Here is a 23102-nt window from a genome sequence, read left to right on the forward strand (position 1 = left end):
TGATACTTTATGTGGAAAACCTAAAAGACTCCACCCCAAAACTGCTAGAACTCATACAGGAATTCAGTAAAGTGGCAGGACATAAAATCAATGCACAGAAATCAGTGGCATACCTATACACCAACAACAAGACAGAAGAAAGAGAAAGCAATTCCTTTTTGCATTAGATTTCTGAAATGAGATAAAATGCTATTTAAAAAAATTAATTTTTGCTCTTGACTCAGTCAAAATATTTTTTGAAATTATATTCTTTGTTGTACTAGAGGTTATTTAAAAAGTAAAAGCAATTTGTGTTTATGAGGGTTTCATTGTGTGTTATCATTGATGAGCTTTTATTAAACATATATGTCCTTTATTCTGTTCAAATGGCTTTCAGCAAATTTCAGTCATATTTTGATGCAGGGTATTGCAAAAGCAACTTGTGTTCCTATTAATCATGTATGTCCTCAATTAAAAGACCATAGACTTCTGGAAACTATATGTTGTATGGTAACTTATTTTGTTTGTTAAACTAATTGGACATTTCTGGCAGAGGTTACATGTGTATGATACACTTTTCTTGAAGGAAGTTATTGAATTGGACATGAAATATAATGTTTCCCTCTAAGTCTGATTCTTACAGGGGTATCTGCTGTCCCCTGACCATGAGTTAGTTACTTTTGGAAGTAGCATTAACTCAGATAAGCTGCTATTGTGTTGTATTATGCCATTTCTAGAGGCGCTAAAGTTGTATTAAAAAAAAAAAAAAACAGAAAAAAGAAGTATCTCAATCTTAGTGGGAATCTGACTCATTGACTTGATTTATACATTATGAAGTGTGCCCTAGATTACCATATTATAGTTGTGTGTGTGTATGAGTGTATAGAAACAGGATATGATATTTATAATGATTTTATGTCATAAGTTGCAGGCTGAAATAAATAAATGAATATATAAATTCCTATTTGTGATAACCAGTTGTCAGTCCTTCTTTCAAAGTGGATTTGAGCTCAACATTTTAAATTGAGTATGATTAAGTTACAATTTCTTAAACTTACTTATTTAAATTTTTCCTGTAATAGTCTACTTTAAATAAAATTCCATTACATATCACCTCTATATCAACTTCTCAATCTATTTTTCAAGAGTTATAAAAATTTTAATGAGTGCATATGGCATTCAAGGACAGTGTATTTTGTAGCAAACAATTATCAGGAATAAGACAAGAAGTATGTGTAGTTATAGTAACCTAACAACCTCTGGTGCTAAGGAGTGAAATGTAGTTAGGGTGGCTACGTAACTTACTCCAGCTGGGAGATCATGAAGAAAAGAGGTTATTATATTGATATGAGAGATATTAACAGTAGATGTTCTAAAACTTAGTCATTAAATTTATTATCAAAGTGAAACATTTGAACAAATTCAGTATCATTTTCTTAGTTGGTAGGCCAGTAGGAATCTAAATATATAAAAGTTGGGAATGCCTTATTGCATGAGGCTTACCAAATACTTTCCCTGGTTTTTTATAATTACCTTGTGAAAATAATGAGTAAAACTCAATTGATGTAATTGGAAATGTCAACAGTAAGTTTTGGTGGCTACATTTGTCCCAACCTTTCTCTTTGTGTCTATGATACCTGAAATCATAGGTACTCTCGAATAATCTAGAAGTGAGTTAAGCCTCCAAATACTAATATGCATGCCACAAATTATATTTCACTAAACAACTAAAAGTACAAATGATTCCTCTATCTTCCATGTTGCAATACAGAGTCAGACATAAAATTTATTTAGTAATGCTACATTTAAAACTTCTGGAAATTCTCTTGAGCATTTTGAGAGAACATTATGCAGTGAACCTCTCACTTCTCTGAAGCCTGAATATCATTAGCAATATTATGCAGAATATCTTTTGATCAAAGTAGAAGAGCCTGTGAGTCCAAAGCTCCTTTGAGTACCCAAAACAAGTTTTTCATATAAATTAGAAAGTACTCTTTTCTACCAACTATTTTCCTTTTCACATACACATATCCAAAGCTATGGAAAGATTCATCTTCCACTCAGTGCATTTGTAGTAGACATTATTAGTGCTCACCAATATCCTCTCTTTCCTGAGCATATAAGAGATTATAGTCTCAGGTGAAGCCATGTGGCTAATTCTGGCCAGTGAAATATTAGAAGAAGTGATGTGTGTCATTTTCAGACTGATCAAGTAGGTGAAAGGCCTATATTTTTCAATCTTTCTCTTTCCTCTTCTGCAGCAGTTCCTGATGAGGAGGCCTCCATCAGGCTGGAGCCCTGAGTGACTTCAGGGCGAACATTCCTACCAATCTGTCTTGGACATGGAGTATGATCAAGAAATAAACTTTTGTGACTTTTATCTATAACCTACCATAAGACAATAGCCAAAGTCAAACTTTCATCCTACCTAACAAAGCTGCTTCTCCTGTCAACTCCATTGAACTTAATAATATCATAATCATTCTCCCACTTAGTTCAGGCTTGACATCTTGGAATTATCACCAATTGCTCAAATCCTCACTCGACATGTTCAAGTCAGTTACCAGGACACATATACTTGAAAGCCTCCTTGCTATTAAGGTATGTTTCTTCTTTCTTCTTCCATTGCCAATAATGTAACTCCAGACTCTTTACTATAAGCCAGGACCCTACAGCAACCTGCAGATAGTTCTCCAACCTCCAGGATTTTCTGCCATTCTGTACACCAATACCAGAATAAGGTTCCTAAAGCACATTTCTTACTGCATCAGGCTTCTACACAGAATTTTTAAAAGGCTTGTTCTTAACCTACTAAAATCCATCAAATTCTTTAGCCTGACATTCAAGTCCCACCATAAATTAACCCCAATCTTCCAGCTTTACTGCACACCATCTCACTTTATACATTTATTCCCTGCCAAACTCTTTGGTTGTTTTCGTTGTTCTTCCATTATCACCTGTCCTCTTCTTTTCCAGTCTCTGTCTCTTCCCTCCCTTCCCCCCAAGCTGAACAACTGTCCCCAGTGCAGCCTTTTGAAATCTTCTAATGACAAAGTCAAGATCTTTCATCATTCCCTTCCTGAATATGATTTCTCCACCCACTGAGCTGTCATCACACTTTGAGGATATATTTTAGATTCAAAAGAAATACATAATTTGAGTATTATAATATGACCATTTTATTTGTATTAAAAATACCATATTGTTATGTTGTTGCTGTGTTATTTGTATGACTAACACATTTCTCTCCCACACTGCTAGGTTCCTAAGGGCAGAAACTAGGACTCAAATATTCTTCATTCCACGTATTTTCTGTTTTACAATCAAGGAGCTTAAGCCTATTTACACATTCTGGAGAAAGGTAAGCTACTTGAGCAGTTTCTGTTTTCTGTCCTTGATATTATACTGGCATAGAGCTTAACAGTTCTTGTCTTCTGAAAATGACTTGACATTTACCACCAGCATCTTTGGGTATGGAATGTGCTTCACATATACCAGAACATATTAATTATGGTTTTCTTGCCTTGAATTGAGTTACTAAACCCTTAGGAAATGAATTCCATCACCCAATAAAGTAAACAGAATATTACACAATTAAATATTTAAATTCCATAAAATAATTATTGAAATAAAATCCTAAATTTCCATATTAAGTGGGATTAAGTAACTTCCATTGAAAGTGCGTTTTCTGGTGGAGTGGGGCAGGAACAAATACTCATGTTTCTCAATTTATTACAGGAAAAATGCCCTTCCATTTGAAAAATGATAAAATATGCTAGCGCCCTTCTCTTTCCCCTTATTATTCATTTAGACTATACATTGAATTCATAAACAAATTTCTTTTTTTTTTAAGATTTTATTTATTTATTTGACATCGAGAGAGAGAGAGAGAGAGAGCACAAGCAGGAGGAACGGCAGAGGGAGAGGGAGAAGCAGACTCCCCGCTGAGCAGGGAGCCCGATGCGGGGCTCGATCCCAGGACCCCGGGATCATGACCCGAGCCAAAGGCAGACGCTTAACTGACTGAGCCACCCAGGTGCCCCAATAAACAAATTTCATAAACAAAATTTAAATCTTGGCCTATTGCTTAAACTTTGAAAATCATTTAATTTTTTATCACTTTTGTGAGAACATAGCATATATTGGTCATTCTTAATCATGTGGTTCTTTAACCTACATTATTTGGAAAATATTTGTACTAGCTGAAATGTCTCTACTTTGAAACACTTATTGATAGTGCATAACAATATATTAAAGAACACAGTGAGTCATAGTCCTGTAGCATTTTCAACAGAAGAAATTAAGACACAAAGCACATTAGAAATCCATCCATGATGCTCAGACATTTCTTGATAATCTGAGAGTTAGTCAATCAGGGAGAAATGAATTAAGTATCTGTGCTAAGATTTGTCAATTTAGAAGCCAAACAGGAGCTAAAGTTTTACATATTACAGCCAAATTTTTTTGTGTGTTTGAGGCAACATGTGAATTAGCAAAATAGCTATATCATTTGGCTTATAATTAATATCCTTAAGGATATAAACTGTCACACTTTATATTGTCTGGGATTAGGACAACTCTCAATGATTTCTTTAAAAATTAAATTATACTATGGCAGGTATTTATAATGCAGCTAATATTTTAGCTGGCCGCCATGCTCTGCTATCTAAATACTTTCAGTTAGAATTCTATAAGAAGATCAGGTGATAATAAGAATACAAATATAATGCTTTACAGATTACAAGGTGGATCACAAACTTTTTGTGGTGGGTGGGATCAGGTATTACTCTTTAGTTAAGTAATTGAATGAATCTAAAAAGGCAAATCTATTGGTAAAACTCCATAGTAGAGTTTTGGGAAAAAGCCAATATATGCTTTTGGACACCTGTAAAATGCTACTGCTTATCTGATAATTATTTAAAGGGGCTTATCATATACCTAGGAAGGAAGGCTTTATAATACAGTGTCATTTTTCAATTGCTAAAGAAATCACTGGGTAACAAGGTCCAGTGGAAAAGTCCATAGTGCTTCAAAGGTCCCTTGGTTATCTACAAATGGCGTGAAATATGCCTATGTTGGATAAGTAATGGCTGATTCTTTAAAAATTGCTGTTGGGTGCCTGGGTGGCTCAGTCATTAAGTGTCTGCCTTCAGCTCAGGTCATGATCCCAGGGTCCTGGGATCGAGTCCCACATGGGGCTCTCTGCTCGGCGGGAAGCCTGCTTCTCCCTCTCCCACTCCCCCTGCTTGTGTTCCCTCTCTCGCTGTCTCTCTCTCTGTCAAATAAAAATAAAATAAATAAAAATAAAAATAAAAATTGCTATCAAATTCTTCACCTCTTCTCTTGCTTAGGAGGTATCAATAGTATCCTTGCTGATTTCAGATCTGCTATTTCTTCACAATGACGGTGTAGAAATGCTTATGAGGTGAAAAAATAAGCTACAATATAGACCAGAGATTTGAATTTTGATGTATCATTATTGATCTGAAATCTTTTGTGTAGATCTTGGAAAAGATAAAAAATACACATTCCTCTTACCATGGGGCATAGGAAGCCCTCATCTTTCTCAGAGGAGGGAACCACCATTTTGCTGCTGATCACATGCAGCTGAAGATAGGAGATTTGCATTTGTCCCACAGTAACACCCCTTGAAATGACAGGGAGAGCTGATGAGTTTGTGTCCTCATTAGTGCCTTACAGTAGGAAAGCTATGCAATCTGGAGTCATGTAGACTTGTGTGACTATGATCAAGTTACTCTGAACCTCCCTTTCTTTATATGTGACATGAAAAGAATAATAACTAACTCAGTATTGGCTATGAAGATAAAAGAGATTGTGTCATTAATGAAAATAGCTAGGATTTTGGCTACAAATCTGTCCTGCAATAAACGCTGGTTTTCTTCCTTTCCCCAAGAAAAAGCTTCCTCTCTCCCTACAAAGCATTTCCTACAAAGGCCACCTTGCCACAGCAGAATGATATTGGGCTACACTTTGTAAGGGGGAGATACCTGCCCACTGTAGAGCTAAGGAGGGTGCTTGAAGAAGCATATAACATGTTTTGTTTTGTTTTTTGTTTTGTTTTGTTTTTAATAACAGATACTCCATCCTACATCTGAATGTCCCTGTTTATCCATCTCAGCTTGTGCTTGGTGAAATGTAATTGGTACCCATTAATTGCTAAGCACTCATTGCCTTCCCATTTAGAGCTACATTTATGGCATGCTTACTATGTTCCAGATGCTATTTTAAGTTTGTTCAGATGTATTATCAGATTTAATCCTCATAAAATCCTATGAAATAAATATTACTTCCAGTTGTAAAGTAGATAACTCCTGGAGATGTAATGTATGATATGGTGACTATAGTTAATAATACTGTATTGTATGTTTGAAAAGTGCCAGAAGAGTAGATCTTGAAAGTTCTCATCACAGTAGGAAGGGAAAAATGAAGGGGGGAATCGGAGGGAGAGACCAACCATGAGAGACTGTGGACTCTGAGAAACAAAGTGAGGGTTCTAGAGGGGAGGGGGGTGGAGGGATGGGTTAGCCTGGTGATGGGTATTAAAGAGGGCACGTATTGAATGGAGCACTGGGTGTTATACGCAAACAATGACTCACGGAACACTACATCAAAAACTAATGGTGTAATGTATGGTGATTAACATAACATAATAAAATAAAATAAAAAAAAGAAAGTTCTCATAATAAGATAAAACATTTGTGACCAAGTGTGGTGATGGATATCAACTAGACATATGGTGGTGATCATTTCTCAATATATACATATATTGATCATCATATTGTACACTTGAAACTAATATGATGTTATGCATCAATAATATCTCAATGAGAAATACAATTATTATCGCTCTTTTGCAAATGAATAAAATGAGGCTGTTTGACCTTGAGAAAGTCATTTCACCTTCTTCTGCTTCAGTTTGTACCAAATACAATCCAAGTCCCATGGCAGGGCCAAGATATTAACCCAAATATTCTTCATTCCACATGTTTGCTGAACACCTATTATATGTCAAGCACTCTGAAAACTGCTTGGGATGCATCAATAATCCAGACAGACAAAACCCCTATCCTCATGGAATTGGCATCACAGTTTTGGGGTAGTGGGTACAAGAGCCGTGCTCTTAGCCACTATGTTATACTGCTTCCCCCCAAACTCAATTCCCCTTAATCTTTCCTAATTTGTAATATCTTTCATCTTCCTTTCATAGCTTAACAGACTAAATCACAAAAATTTTGAGGAAACCAAAATTCTGTCCAGACAGAATTAGGAGAAAAAAGTCTCTTTTGTTAAAGTATCATCTATACGTGTATATATATGTATATGCACTCACACACATAAATATATATATATATATTATTGTTAATTTTCACAAAACTCTGTGAGGCAGGTATTGTTATACCATTTACTGATTAAAAACTAAGGAGCAAAAACTGAGCTGACATAAAAATTTCATTCTGCAAAAGTAGATAAAAGCCATAGGGATTTCTTTGCGCTCTCAAAACAGATGCATATTTCAAAATAAAGGGATTATATCTTTGAAGAAAATTAAGCAACTTGTCCAAGATCACACAGTTAATAAGGGTCATTCCAATAGTGGAACCCAGGTTTATCAGACTCCAAAGTCCAGACAAATTCTCTAATCTAACTGTCCAAAGAAAAATATTTTTATTCTACTTCCACTATGTCCTGTGGTTTATTTTATGTAGAACACTGCCAAATCTGTTTGTCTTGGAACTGGATAAACAGGTCAGGCAAAAGAATAATGGGACAAAAATATCTTTTCAAAATATGAAGAACTTGTTTGATGTTGAGAATAACAACCTTTACTCAGTATGAGATAGTTTTGCCTTGTTTTATTTTGGCTTTTTAAGGTTTCAACTGAAAGTTTGAAAAATCAAATACACTTATTAAATAGTTATTAATACTGAAAGATTGCTCGTAGCTTATCCTGGTTCCCACCCCTCACCAAAATCAACTTACATTTTCATATTGAGTTTTCTATTGAGACTTTTATTTCTTTGTTCTGTATACAATTAAGAAAATTTTCTTTTATGGTGTAACAAAAACTCTGCTGAGTGAACAGGCCCTCATTTTAGAGCTACTCCACTAAGGTCTTTCCCATGGGAGTTCAGACCTTATTTTTATCTGCTTTGCTAGCACTTCTCTCTCTTTTTTTTTAAAGATTTTATTTATTTATTTGACAGAGAGAGACACAGTGAGAGAGAGAACACAAGCAGGGGGAGAGGCAGAGGGAGAGGGAGAAGCAGGCTTCCCAACGAGCAGGAAACAGATGCGGGGCTGGATCCCAGGACCCTGGGATCATGACCTGAGCTGAAGGCAGACGCTTAACAACTGAGCCACCCAGGCGCCCCTGCTAGCACTTATCTTGTGTATTAACCTCTATATACTTCATACCTCTTTTCTTGTGTATTAACTTCTATATAGTTCACACACTCCACAATGTTGGTCATCTAATTTGCTTACCTTGCCCCCTGGGAATCTACCTCCAGGTTCTGCTCAAATACCTCATTCTCCAGGGAATCTCTTAAGATCCTTTTAGCTCTTCCCTGGATTTACACAGACTCTTACCTGTATTACTCTCCTGATACCAGTTTATTCAGTCACTCAATAAATATTTATACATCTCGCTTTGGTATTTGATAATACTTTAGTGGTCAGAATTTTGAGAACATCTTGATGATGTTCATAGTTTCTATCTTGTATTTTGGTTATATATGCACGGGCGTTATTTCCTCATGTAGCCTGTAAACTACCTGGGGACAAGGACGTATGTCATCTCTGTAATCCCTACAGTATTTAAGCCTATTACTCAAACATAACAGGCACTCAATATATATTGTTTAAGTAAATGTTCTCTATGAAAAACAAACAAATGAATGAGTGAGTGAAAATAATATAAATTTATGATATGTGTGATAAAGTTGATTGAGTATGACAACTTACACCCTCTGGAAACAGGGGATAATAATTGTAGGGTTTTATTAAAGAGTAGGAATAAAATATGCATTGTACCTCACCCATCTTGGGTGTTCAATCAGTGAGTGATAACTATATAGCCATGGTCACAGTACACAAACAAAGGAACAATATGGTATTATAGTGGGGGCTTTTGTTATTGATAGCAAACAAAAAGGATTTTAAAAGAGGCGGCGGGGGGGGGTAGGGAGAAAAAAGATAAAGGTAGGTAACAAAAGCAGGCTCAGAACAATGAGGAGAAGTGTTCAAAGAAACAAAAAGGGAAATAGAATAATGACAATAATCTACCCAAATCCTAAACAGGATTTATATCACAAGATACCTTTTCTGCTGCAATAACAAATGATGCAAAGGCACTTTGTCCTGCACAACCACATCTAGAATTACAAAATTTTGACAGAACCATAAAAGATGCAGTCTCCAAGAATTGACCCTCTTTGCTGTGAGAAACATTCCCTTTGTTATCTAGAACAAAGATCATGATCAGTAAGAAGTAGCACACAAATCCTTACAAGGAAAAGGCAGACAATATAGAAAAAGCACATCTGGTAGAATTTAGCTGGGTTGGAAGTAGATTAGAAGAGTAAAAGCAAATTCTAAAATTTTTAAAGGAAGGAATTTAAGTAGCCAGAAATATTACCACATATGTAAAAACACTATATATTAATAAATTCAGGACTTTTAAAGTTGAAATCAAGGACAAGCATTACAAAAAGGAAAATTAATTTTATCAAAAAATTGTAGACTTAAATAAAAAAACATCTCTTTTTCATCTTCCTTTTGATTATCCTATAAACATGTGAACATGGGGCCTATGTAACTGACATGCTGAAATACTTAATTGAGCTCACCTGAAAGCTAGGAGCCCGTGGCCCTACACACATATAGTTGTGATAAAACTGTTTGTGATAATTGACTTTATTTTATTGAATACACACCTCCATTTCCAGAAATGTGAATGATCTGAATAAGCAACAAGTTTTCCTTGAGCAAAACTCCAATCCCAATTAACCCCTATAACTTTCTGTGATTTGAAATCTGTTATGCATCTTAAAGCCTTTTTAGTTCAAGAGTCCCTCAGAAGGGGCGCCTGGGTGGCTCAATCATTAAGTGACTGCCTTTGGCTCAGGTCATGATCCCAGGGTCCTGGGATCGAGTCCCGCATTGGGCTCCCTGCTCAGTGGGGAGCCTGCTTCTCCCTCTCCCACTCCCGTCTCGCTCTATCTCTCTCTGTCAAATGAATAAATAAAAGTCTTTAAAAAAAAAAAGTCCCTTAATAAAAGACAAATCCCTCCTGACAGGGAAATCCTTACTATTAACTAGTACCCTAGTTGAAGCATGTTAACAGCTACCTAAGAACAAACACTTGGAGAATGGAAAAGGTACCTGAAGACGAGAAAAGAGGGGTGTGTGTGTGTGGGTGGGGGGAGGCAGTACTCAGGCTGCAAGGAAGAGAAGGGAGAAGGAGCAAGAGGAAAAACATAAAAGGGCCCTGGTTACCTTACCGTTTCTCTGTTCGGGCTTTGGGGCCTACGTTCATTTGTAACCATTTCTTGCACATAGTTAGGCACGACAGTGTTCAAAACACCAATTCTACTCGGGTTATAAAGATCCTAAATGTAGCCTGGGTCAGTAGGATACAGAAGGCTGGCAGGAGAAAACAGGGAAAAGAGCAAGACAATGGAAACCATTTGTTTCTCTGAAGCTTCCTCAGGCTTCCTCAGACAGTATTGGATCCTTAGGAACCCTTTTGTCCAGAGTCCCCTGCCTACAGAAATGGAACTGGAAAGAGGCTCTGAAACAGAACCACATTTTTTGAGTACCAAGATATTCAAAGTCAGTTTCTGGAGCTTTCTTTGAATTTGAGTTTATAATTAGTATCTGTCTATACCCAGGAGATATTATTTAAGTGTGTTCAACTTCTGTAATAGAAAAGTAAAATCAAGCATTTCAAGGATGTCCTGTTGTCATGGTGAAGAGCAACAAATCAACAGGATACTGGAAGCTACCACAGTAAGGCTGCTGGTGTAGTGGGAAGGATGGGTTTTGGAATCCAGCTGACTTTTGTTAGGATCCAGGCTCTTTTCCAAACTTTATATACATTTCTTAATTTCTTTTGGCCTCAGTTTCCTCATTTATATATGAAAAAGGTAGTATCTCTTCTGCAGAGATAAAAGAATGGAGATAACACATGAAAAGCACTTAGTATATAATTACACCTGGCTATACTACATTTAACAACTTTTAGTTATGATTATTATTATTTTTTAATTATTTTTATTTATTTGAGAGAGAGAAAGCACAAGCAGGGGGATGGGTAGAGGGAAAAGGAGAGAGAGAGAATCTCAAGAAGACTCTTGATCCCAGGACCCTGAGATCATGACCAGAGCTGAACGAAGCTGGAGGCTTAACTGACTGAGCCACCCAAGTGCCTCTGTGATTATTTTTAACTCAGTTCCAGGATACAGCCTTGACCAGAGCATGAGGTATTAAAAACTTAACTTCATTACTTTCACATCTGGCTGCACCTTGATTCTAAGAACTCTGAGTAAAAATAAGAAAAAAGTAAACCCAGGTCAAGATGTTCAGGAGATTCTAATAACTACAATTGGTAAAATGCTGCAAGTGTAGGATTGGTCCTCTAGAGCCTGTTTGAATGTAGAGAAGACCCTTTTGTTCTTCATTATCATGAACACCATAATACAACAATCTAACAAATGCTTAAATGTGGCTATTTTCAGACATAATGTGCTGAGGCTCTTCACTATCCTTGAAGTCTCTCCCAACTCTAGTACATGTTGCTCTTTTGGTATATTTGAGTTTAGGAGCTGAGTCATCTACAATGGATAATGTGTTGCTTTACCACCAAAAATGAGCTTAGTCACTGTGATCAGTAATCTGAAGTAAATTATTTTTCCATCTATAATATAGGAAAGCATCAGGATATAATGTTTACATATCTAAAAAATAGTTATAACCGTACAGTTATATTTGGAACTTTGCCTCAGAAAAGCTTAGGTATTATTACCACCTATACACCTTTCTTTTTAGCCTTTTCTAGGAATGCCCGTTTACAGCTTAAACTTAGCCTATATACAGGCACCTGGGTGGCTCAGTCGGTTAAGCGTCCGACTCGATTTTGGCTCAGGTCATGATCTCAGGGTCATGAAATCAAGCCCCAGTTCCAGCTCCACGCTCAGCAGAGAGTCTGCTTGAGAATTCTCTCTTTCTCCCTCTGCCCCCCCACTCTCATTTTCTCTCTCTCTTTCTCTCTCTCTCTCTCAATTAAATAAATAAATCTTTAAAAAATAATTTAGCGTATATAAATATACACAAATGTGACCATAAGTTCCAGGTACAAATGAGATTATTCACAAGTTAAGATCCAATATCTAATCTACAGGGTTAGCAAATGATCAGTGGCCCAGCTGGAAAACAGAAACGGGGAATACAGTCTACTCTCCACCTTTTCCTTGTGTATATAAGCAATTTGTTCTCCCAGATAAAGGCAAAAGATGGTATAGCAAAATCAAAGATATGTTCACTACTCAAGTGTATATTTCTGATATTGTAGTTCATACCAAATTTAGATATTAAATAGTCCTATCAATTAGCCCCATTTAGTATGGGTTTTAACACCAAGATTCACAGCATGAAGAACAGAAGTGCATAAACCACAAATGACATAAGTATCACTAGCAAATGAAGAAAAAAAATCACACCCACACTGAAATAAAAGAAGATGGATAGGAAAAGAAACCAAGATGTCTTCAAAATGAGGTGCCTCCTATGGGCTTTTCATAGTCCTATTTCACTGGCTGTTTTTCCATTTGAGAATGTGAATAAATTTATACAGTTTCATTGGATCATCATATTATATTTTTATAAAGTAGATGAAATCACAGATTGTTACTGCCAGAAAGATTTCTAATTTGTAAGACAAAAATGTTGGCAAGCCGAACCAATGTGGAACCCGGTCTACATTATCCCATTCTTTTTCTACATTAGCAACACAGTACAGTTTACATCACATATTTAGGCAACATTTTGGAACACCCAGAGTCCTGCTGCCACATCTGAATTAATTCTAACTTTTAAACCCAAGTAACCTAAATACCTCTGATTTTTCGGGACTGCCAAGGGACCATCTAGTTAGATCTTGTCAGGATTTCTAGAATTGGCGCAAATAGGAGATATCTAAATCTTCTTACTGGATCCAAAAAGATTAGATATCTACATGGCATGTAATGAAAAATGAGATAAATGACATAAAGTACCTCTGAGAAAACCTGACATATTATAAGTTTCAATCATTGGTAGCATTTGCTGCCCCTATTGCTAGATAAAATAACTAAAAATTCTTAATCTCTGGAAACAAACTGAAGGTTTCTGGAGTGTTGGGGGTGGGAGGGATGGGGAGGCTGGGTGATAGACACTGGGGAGGGTATGTGCTATGGTGAGCACTGTGAATTGTGTAAGACTGAGGAATCACAGACCTGTACCTCTGAAACAAATAATAAATTATATGTTTAAAAAAGAAGAAGAAGAAGATAGCAGGAAGGGAAAAATGAAGGGGGGGGAAATCGGAGGGAGAGACCAACCATGAGAGACTATGGACTCCTGGAAACAAACTGAGGGTTCTAGAGGGGAGGGGTTAGGGGGATGGTTAGCCTGGTGATGGGTATTAAAGAGGGCACGTATTGAATGGAGCACTGGGTGTTATACGCAAACAATGAATCATGGAACACTACATCAAAAACTAATGATGTAATGTATGGTGATTAACATAACATAATAATAAAAAAAAAAGTTGTCAAGCTTGAGCTTCATCTTATCCTTGTTCTGCCTCTAAATAGCTGTATTAGGTTAACTCTTTTTTTTTTTTCCTTAAGGAATCTCTACACCAATGTGGGGCTCAAACGCATGACCCCGAGATCAAGAGTCACATGCTCTTCTGACGGAGCCAGCCAGGTGCCCCTCTGTTAAGTAACTCAAGACATTTTCTACTTTCTGTCCTCATTTCAGAGATAGGACATGTAATCCTATTTACATCCTGTCTTTTAAGAAGTAAATAGCTATTTTGAAGATTTAAAATACTATGTAAATTTCTGAAGTTAACATCATTATTATAAATGATAAATTCTACTTAAAAAAAAATCTCCCTTTATAAAGTGGCCCAAATTTGACTCACGTGTTTTGACTGTCCTTACCAACCCCTATCCTGACATAGATGACATACTTTTAAATCTAAATCTATTCCCATGATTCATAAAGTTGTCTTCAGACTAAATGATAAAATGTTATGTACATGTAGAAAATTCTTAAGTAGAACTGGCCACAGTATACTGAAGTAAAGGGAGGGTTGAAGGAAGGCAAATATATAATCCTGGTGTCTTTCTGAGAAAATCCATGTTTACTGAAAGGGATATGTTATTGATAAAAGACTTTAAAAAGACTTTAAAGTTGAAGTAATCCACTCTTGTGCTCCATGTTAGTCCCACAGAAATGAATTTGAACTTCGTTTAAATTGCAGCTTCTTTCCTCCCACTACAACATATCCAAATCCTACGGCTGGGAAAAAGGGTCCTGGTTGTTTCTCTCTGTTCTGTGCCAACTTCCCCTGGCCTCTCTCTCCAACCCCACTTCAGCCCTCCCCCCACAGTTGGACAACGGTGCTTCTTTGTCCTCCAGAGTTGACACTTACAGGAAGGATGTTAACAGGCAGGAAATGTCATCCTTGCTTTCTCTGCAGAGTTATTTAAAACATACTCTCCTGGCCTTTCCATGGGTCTTTGGAGGTGCTCCCCTTCATTCGTGATCACTAACCTGCTGTATCCTCGGCAGGGTAAATGCACTTCCTTTGACAGTCACACACAAGTTCTTCAAATTTTTACGGGCACCATGCACTTTTAGCCTCTCTGCTAAGGTCTCATTATTGCTCCATATAATCCAATCAGTCCAGATGTAAGACAGACCCAAACTAATGCCCGTTGACCCACCATTTACTGGGATGTTGTTCCTTTTCAAATGTAGCCCTTGCTGCCTTCCACCTCCTGGCAAGAGGTTCCACCCACAGCCTTGCCTTCTAGACCTTTTTAGCATGAGTCAGACACCAGTTCCTGTGTCATCCAAACTGCAGAGGACAAATATAAAGCACTTCGAGCAAACTTCTGAAAGTCATGCTCACTAGGCTTGAGGTCAGGCAAAAGAACACCCCACACTGCCCTGGAATTGAAAAAGATGGTAGGCATCTGCCAGAGAGATGATAAAACCTTCTATAACACTAATCTGATTAAAGCAGAAAGTCACAAGCAAAAGAAGTAGGCAAACAAGTCACTGGTACAAAACAGTCCATTACTACACCCAGTAAAAATGAAAATGTAATATATAATAAATACCTCAATAATAGGTCACAGGAAAAATGCAGTTTATTTAATAAATGATATCAGTATCATAACTAGATCTTCATCTGGAAAGAAATAAAGTGTTAGCCCTCCCCAATGTCATGTTCAAAAATGAAAAGAGCAATGGATTAAAGATTTAATGTAAAAAAATAAAAATATTTTTTAAAAATAGGAAAGTGTGAGGGTCAGGGAAAAAAACTCTTCAAAAAACCCCAAACAAAAAAAAGCAAGGGGCACCTGGTGGCTCAGTCAGTTAAGTGCCTGTCCCTTGATTTTGGCTCAGGTAGATCATGAGCTCCACACTCAACGGGGAGTCTGCTCGAAGATTCTCTCCCTCTGCCCCTACTGCCCCCCCTCCAAAATAAATAAATAAATCTTAAAAAAAAAAAAAGAAACTATAATGGAAAAAGTTTACAGCGTTGACTTCATAATAATACAAATTACACAAAGGCAAAACAATATCATAAGTAAGATAGAAAGAGAGAGAGAAAGAGATGGAGAAAAGGTTTGAAATATATAAAGAGGCAGAGGTTTATATCTCTAATGTGAAAAAAGAACTCTTAAAACTCAATAAGAAAAGAAACAAACATGGGTACAAGCTGGGATTCATAAAAGAGGAAATGCAAATGGACCAAAAAGTTTTTTAAAAACTTCTTGTAAAAGATGTCAGATCTCACTAGCAGCTAAGGAAATGCAACTCAAAACAACACAATACCCTCATTTTTTTATATAACAAATTAACAAAATTTTTAAAAATTCATAACATTTAGTGGAATAGAGTATAAAAATGGCGAAGTTGTGAATTACAGTACACATTTTTTTCTGATGTCACTTTTGGAAATCTATAGAGGTGGATATATTTCTTTCTGAGGGGATAGAGGTCATGAATGATTTAGATTTATGTGCTGACCTAGATGAATGTTTATGGTATATAGTTAAATAAACATAGCAACAAGGTAAGTCACATATATAATGATGATCCTATCTATATGAATAAAAGTAGGTGGAACATATGTATATAACGTATATAATTATATATGTCATATATATTTTTATGTGTGTATGGAAAGAAATATAAATGATATATACCAAATTGACTTTTTATATTTTTGTGTCATTTGGGGGTTTTAAAAAATAACTTTCTCATTTTTTTTTTTTTTAGAGAGAGAGAGAGCGTGCATTACAATCAGTGGTGGAGGGGGAGAGAGAGAGAGAGAGAGAGAATCTTAAGCAGGTTCCACACTCAGCACAGACCCGTGCAGGGCTTGATCTCATGACTGCAAGATCATGACCTGAGTTGAAACCAAGAGTTGGATGCTTAACCAACTGACCACCCAGGTGCCTCTATCATTTTTGAACTTTGAAAGAAAACACCAATAAGTGTGTGTTGTGTGTGTGTATCGTACAGACAACTAATGCTCTAGGATTTCAAGGGAGAGAGAAAGGGGGATATGGAGAACATGGGGCTTGATCAGAATGAGAAGGATGGGTTTGGAGGAATTAGATAAACAAAGAGGGGTCTTTCAGACCATGGGCAAAGCAGGAGGAAAGAAATATTATCTGGAATCACTTTGACTCACTTCAAATGCTCTAAACCACTTGTAACTACATACTTGAAAAAAGTCAAAATACATATCCATCTATTTGTGTGTGAACAAGCAATATTATTACTATTACATGATCTAACATTACATAGAATTTTTGTCACTATCGGGAAATTATAGACAAAGTAATTAGAAAACCCAAAGAGTCTTATATTTCTTAGTATTAACTTTACCTTACATTTTTTTTCAAAGCAAAAAATAAGTGAATTGCAACTCACCACAACCCAAATAAATGAACTCCCTTTACCTTATCATTGACCATCCTCTTCATTCACTGCTGCTTCTATACTGTAAGATCATCAGATTTTTAAAAAATTACACATTGAGTCACCAATATGTATAAATCTCTGCACACATGTAACGTGAGTGACACTTCTTGCCCTGCAGAGAACCAGTTATATAAATAAAGGGATCTTTGTTTATATAAGTTTTAATCCTCTGATAAAATTTCTTTGGCTCTGAGGGTTACCTAAAACAGGTTATAGAAAAGATTAGTCAGTTGGAGCCAGAGGCGCCTCCCTTGTTGTTTCTTCTTAACAGTTAACCCTTACGTGGCTGTGGCTCTGACCATAACATCCTGTTAAAACAGTAAAGAAAAACTCAGTGAGTGAGTAAGTAATTAGTTAATAAGTTTTTAACTTGCTAAGCCTTCAGTATTTTTCTTTTGTGCCTTAAAAAGTCTTTTGTAAATCCAAGAATTACTTACTGATTTACTCATTTATTAAACAAAATGCTAACATGTTAAGCATTAGTTCAATTTTCTGGGTGACTGGATAACCTAAGAAAAAAATGACACTGGGGCGCCTGGGTGGCTCAGTCGGTTAAGTGTCTGCCTTTGGCTTGGGTCATGGTCCCAGGGTCCTGGGATCGAGTACCACATCGAGCTCCTTGCTTAGCTGGGAGCCTGCTTCTCCCTCTGCCTGCCACTTCCCCTGCTTGTGTTCTCTCTCTCTCTGACAAATAAATAAATATTTAAAAACAAACAAACAAACAAAAAAAGATGATACCCAAATAGGAATAAACTTGGAAGAAATAAACTTGGAACAGTGCTGTGGACAGGAACATTCATTTCTATAGGGTGCCACCAACATTTCTGAACAGTAGACTGAAGGGAGAAAACCAATGTTTACCAATTATTCCATTGGTAGCTTGCTACCCAGATTGGATGAGTGAAAGATTAGGGGCTATGTCATGTGCTGAGGTGGTCATATTCAGGTAAAAAGGATGAAAGATGAAAGGATGGTTGGATTAACATGCTACACATGCTATGGAATGCTTACAAGAACCGGCTAAACCAGCTCCAGAACTACAAGTTGTGATCTTGAACAAGTTCATTATCCTCAGTTTTTTGACCTATGCTAAGGGGTGATTATGGCATCCACATCAAATAATGGCTGAGATGATCATTCTTTCATTAAACAAATATTTGCTGAGCGCCTATTCTATGCCAAATACTATCCCAGGTGGTAAGAAGTCTAGATCTCTATTTCATAGACCTTTGTTCTGATTGAAGGAAGATAATAAACAAGTCAACATAATAAGATTAAGAGGGAATATTTTCCCTCACTAGGCCTATTTATTTATTTATTTTAAGATTTTATTTATTTTTTTGACAGAGAGAGACATAGCGAGAGCAGGAACACAAGCGGGGAGAGTGGGAGAGGGAGAAGCAGGCTTCCCGCAGAGCAGGGAGCCCGATGTGGGACTCGATCCCAGGACCCTGGGATCATGACCTGAGCCGAAGGCTGACGCCTAATGACTGAGCCACCCGGGCGCCCTCACTAGGCCTATTTAATAAATATATTTTAAAAACTCTCAGGGGCTTGGACAGAGGCAGGATCAAGATGGGACTTATTGTTTTCAGAACTGAGATGTCTTTCCGAGACTAATCTACAAACTCTGTCTACACTTCAATTGCCTGTGTACTTTTAAGTTTGAAGCTGTTTAGAAATAAAGTAAGCTTTATCCTATCGGCCATGCAGAAGTTGTTTTAAGATAGCTGTGGGGATCTTCGGACATATTTTTTTCAATCCTCATTTTTAAAGTGAATAAGAAGTTCACCTTTTGCAGTGACTATGTTCTGCCTTGTCTGTAAGCACCCCCTCAATGACACACACACACACACACACACACACACACACTAAAAGGGTAGCCTGTTTTCCTGACTCATATGCCTGCCTGCCTAGGACTTTTACTTGGCAACTTATAGGACCAGCATCTTCTACATGATACTGACCGTGCTGGATTTTCATCCGCAGGGAAGGGACTGGGATACTCCTTTAGTGAATAGCTTTTTTAGTGGACTCACTAGCCAAGTGCAGAGGAACTTATGCACAGGTCTTTGGGTGCAACGCAGCATACGGTAAAATAGTACTAAACATTGTTGAAGAATCAAAGTAAATGTTGGAAGCAGAGGCAGGGTCGACAGCTTAAAGGACTTTGTGTTTCATAGCTGCTGATGTAGATATTTATTCAAAGAAGAGGCATCCAAAAATAACTGAGAAGCTTCTTTTAAACTCCTTTTACTGTTTGCTTCCCTCAAGTCCTCACCTCATATTTGTAGCTCTGCACATAGTGTTCTTTGGCAATAATTCCACTGTAAAGATCCTATAGTCTGGATCGTAGGATTGTGTTTCTTCTCATATTCCAAGTTGTGGGAACCATTGAGGCATAACACATTAAAGCCTAAGTTCTGGCCTAAATACCATCTCACCACCCAGGCAAACATGCTGTATTGATGCCTGTTCCCCCACCATAAAATATACAGACTAACCATTGGATGGATAAGATTGAACAGGGTTTAGAAAACTATGCTTTGGGGCCAAATCTGGCCTGCCACTTACTTTTGTAATCAAAGTTTTATTGGAACACAGCCACACTCAACCATTCAAATTTTATCCCTGGCTGCTATCAATGAAAGCATTGAATAGTTGTGACAGTGATCTTATAGCCTGTGAAGCCTAAAATGTTTAATGTTTAGCCCTTTATAGAAACAAGTTTGCTGACCCCTAGTATAGAATAATGCTTCTGGTAGCAGGAAGGCCAGTGTGGAGTCATGTTAGCAGAAGTTCTGATAAAAATTGGGACTTACAGCTATCCAGATACCAATGTGAAGTGTTGGAATGAATCCATGTGTGGCTAGTGACCCACTACCATCCTTGCCTCAAATAACCTTTGAGATCGTTGTTATATCACTGAGTTCTAAGGTTCAGAAGCTTCCTTCAGAGTCTGCACATCCTACTATCTCTCTCTGAACTTCAAAGACATTATGTGTGTTCTCTTCACTCCATTGCACACATTCTTTCCCCTCAGTGAGCACTGGTTATTCAGGGAGCTCCCTCATAACTTTTTAAAATCTATTTAAATAGTATTTATTTATTTTTTCAAGTTTTATTTAGTTAATCTACAGTGTAACTTTAGTTTCAGGTGTACAATTTAGTGATTCAACACTTACATAACACCCACTGCTCATCACAAATGCACTCCTTACTCCCCATCACTTATTTAACCCATCCCCCCACCCACCTCCCCTCTGGTAACCATCAATTTGTTCTCTCTAGTTAAAAGTCTGTTTTTTGGTTTGCCTCTCTCTTTTCCTCCCCTGTGATTGTTTTGTTTCTTAAATTCCACATATGTGTGAAATCACATGATATTTGTCTTTCTCTCACTGACCTACTTCACTTACCCATTAGCTCCATCTGCATCATTGCAATGACAAGACTTCAATCTTCTTTATGACTGAGTAATATTCTATTATATGTATATACCACATCTTCTTTATCCATTCATGGCCATAGCAACTTCTTACTAGATATGTCTCCTGGGGTAAGGGAAACAAAGGCAAAAAAAAAAAAAAACCCACAAAAAACTATTGGGACTTCATCAAAATAAAAAGTTTCTGTACAGTAAAGGAAACAATCAATAAAACTGAAAGGTTTTAGAAATGGGAGAAGATATTTGCAAATGACTTCTCTGATAAAAGGTTAGTACCAAAAATATTTTTAAAACTTATACAATTCAACACCCAAAAACCAAATAATCCAATTTAAAAATGGGCAGAAGACATGAATAGACATTTTTCTGAAGAAGACATACACATGGCCAACAGACACATGAAAAGATGCTCAACATCACTCATCATCAGGGAAATACAAATCAAAACCACAATGAGATATCACCTCACACCAGTCAGAATGGCTAAAATCAACAACACAAGAAACAACAGATGTTGGCAAGGATGTGGAGAAAGGGGAACTCTCTTGCACTGTTGGTGGGAATGCAAACTGGTGCAGCCACTCTGGAAAACAGTACGGAGGTTCCTCAAACCGTTCAAAATAGAACTACCTTATGATCCAGGAATTTCACTGTTATGTATTTACCCAAAGAATAAAAAAAAAACTAATTAAAAGGGATACATGCATCCCTCATAATTTTTTTTCCTGTGCTCTGTTTTTAAAAAGTGGAAAGTAACTCAGGAAATCATTCATTTATACAAAAAATATATTTTATGGGACCTCAGGAACACAGAATTACTTTAATCACACCTCTTGGTTTACTTGTTCCCATCTTTGTCCATGCATGGGTGCTTTTATTTGCAAAACCTAAGATCTTATCAATAAACTGCATCTAACTGTCTGATTTTCCCCACCAACCCATCTCATGTCTCACCCAGTTCAAGGTAACCATCCACTTGAATCTTGTGTTCATCGTGAATCTTTCATCCATCATTCCTTTGTTTTCATTTTTATGTATTGCATTTGCATATGCATATGCATTTATGTATATTCCTAAAGAGAGAGTATGTGTGTGTGTGTGTGTGCACATCCATGCATGCATGCATATGTTTAATTGTTTTAAACTTTATAAAGAAAGTTTCAGGCTGTGTATAATTTGAGGGGACCCTTTTTTTTCACCTATTGCTATGATTCATTCATTTTGTTGGATATAATATCATTATAGTTAATTCGTTTTTATTGCCAAATAAAACTCCATTGGGTGGATGTACCACAGTTAAGTCATCTACTTTCCCATTAAGAACATGTGGGTTTGTGAGATCATGGAAAATATATATTGGTCTCTGCTCCCTGTCCCTGACACAAGCTCCCAAAACCCTTGTAATTTCCTAAGTGATAAGAGAACTAAGAGTATCTTGTTCTAATATTTGTTTTTGACCCCATCCCTGATACAGGGTTCCTGGATATTCTATTGAGGCATCTCTAGGTGAGCTCCTGGGATGGCTCCTAGTCAAATTTTTCAGTTTTTAAAAATGTATTGCCAATGCCTATTTGTGACAAGAAAACCCTGTCCAAAATATTTTTTATTTAAATTCAATTAATTAACATATTATTAGTTTCAGAGGTAGAGTTCAGTGATTTATCAGCTGCCTATAACATGCAGTGCTCATTACATCACATGCCCTCCTTAATGCCCATCACCCAGTTACCCCAACCCCCCCAAACTCCCCTCCAACAACCCTCAGTTTGTTTCCTATGATTAAGAGTCTCAGGGTGCCTGGGTGGCTCGGTCAGTTAAGTGTCTGCCTTCAGCTCTGGTCATGACCCCAGGGTCCTGGGATCAAGCCCCACGTTGGTCTCCCTGCTCAGCGGGGAGCCTGCTTCTCCCTCTGCCTGCCACTCCCCCTGCTTGTGCTCTCTCTCTCTCTCTGACAAATAAATAAATAAAATCTTAAAAATAAAAAGAAACAAAACAGAGAATCATAAGGGAAGGGAAGGAAAAATAAAATAAGATGAAATCAGAGCAGGAGACAAACCATAAGAGACTCTTAAAAAAAAAGATTTTATTTATTTATTTGACAGAGAGAGAGAGAGAGTACAAGCAAGGGGAGGAATAGAGGGAGAGGGAGAGGCAGACTCCCCGCTGAGCAAGGAGCCTGATGCGGGACTTGACCTGAGCCAAAGGCAGACGCTTAACCAACTGAGCCACTCAGGCATCCCTGTTTTGTTTCTTAAATTCCACATATGAGGGTGCCTGGGTGGCTCAGTTGGTTAGGCGACTGCCTTCGGCTCAGGTCGTGATCCTGGAGTCCCGGGATCGAGTCCCGCATCAGGCTCCCTGCTTGGCAGGGAGTCTGCTTCTC

Source organism: Leptonychotes weddellii, chromosome 5, assembly GCF_054177405.1.
Source record: "Leptonychotes weddellii isolate Sample4059 chromosome 5, ASM5417740v2, whole genome shotgun sequence".
Lineage (NCBI taxonomy): Eukaryota > Metazoa > Chordata > Mammalia > Carnivora > Phocidae > Leptonychotes > Leptonychotes weddellii.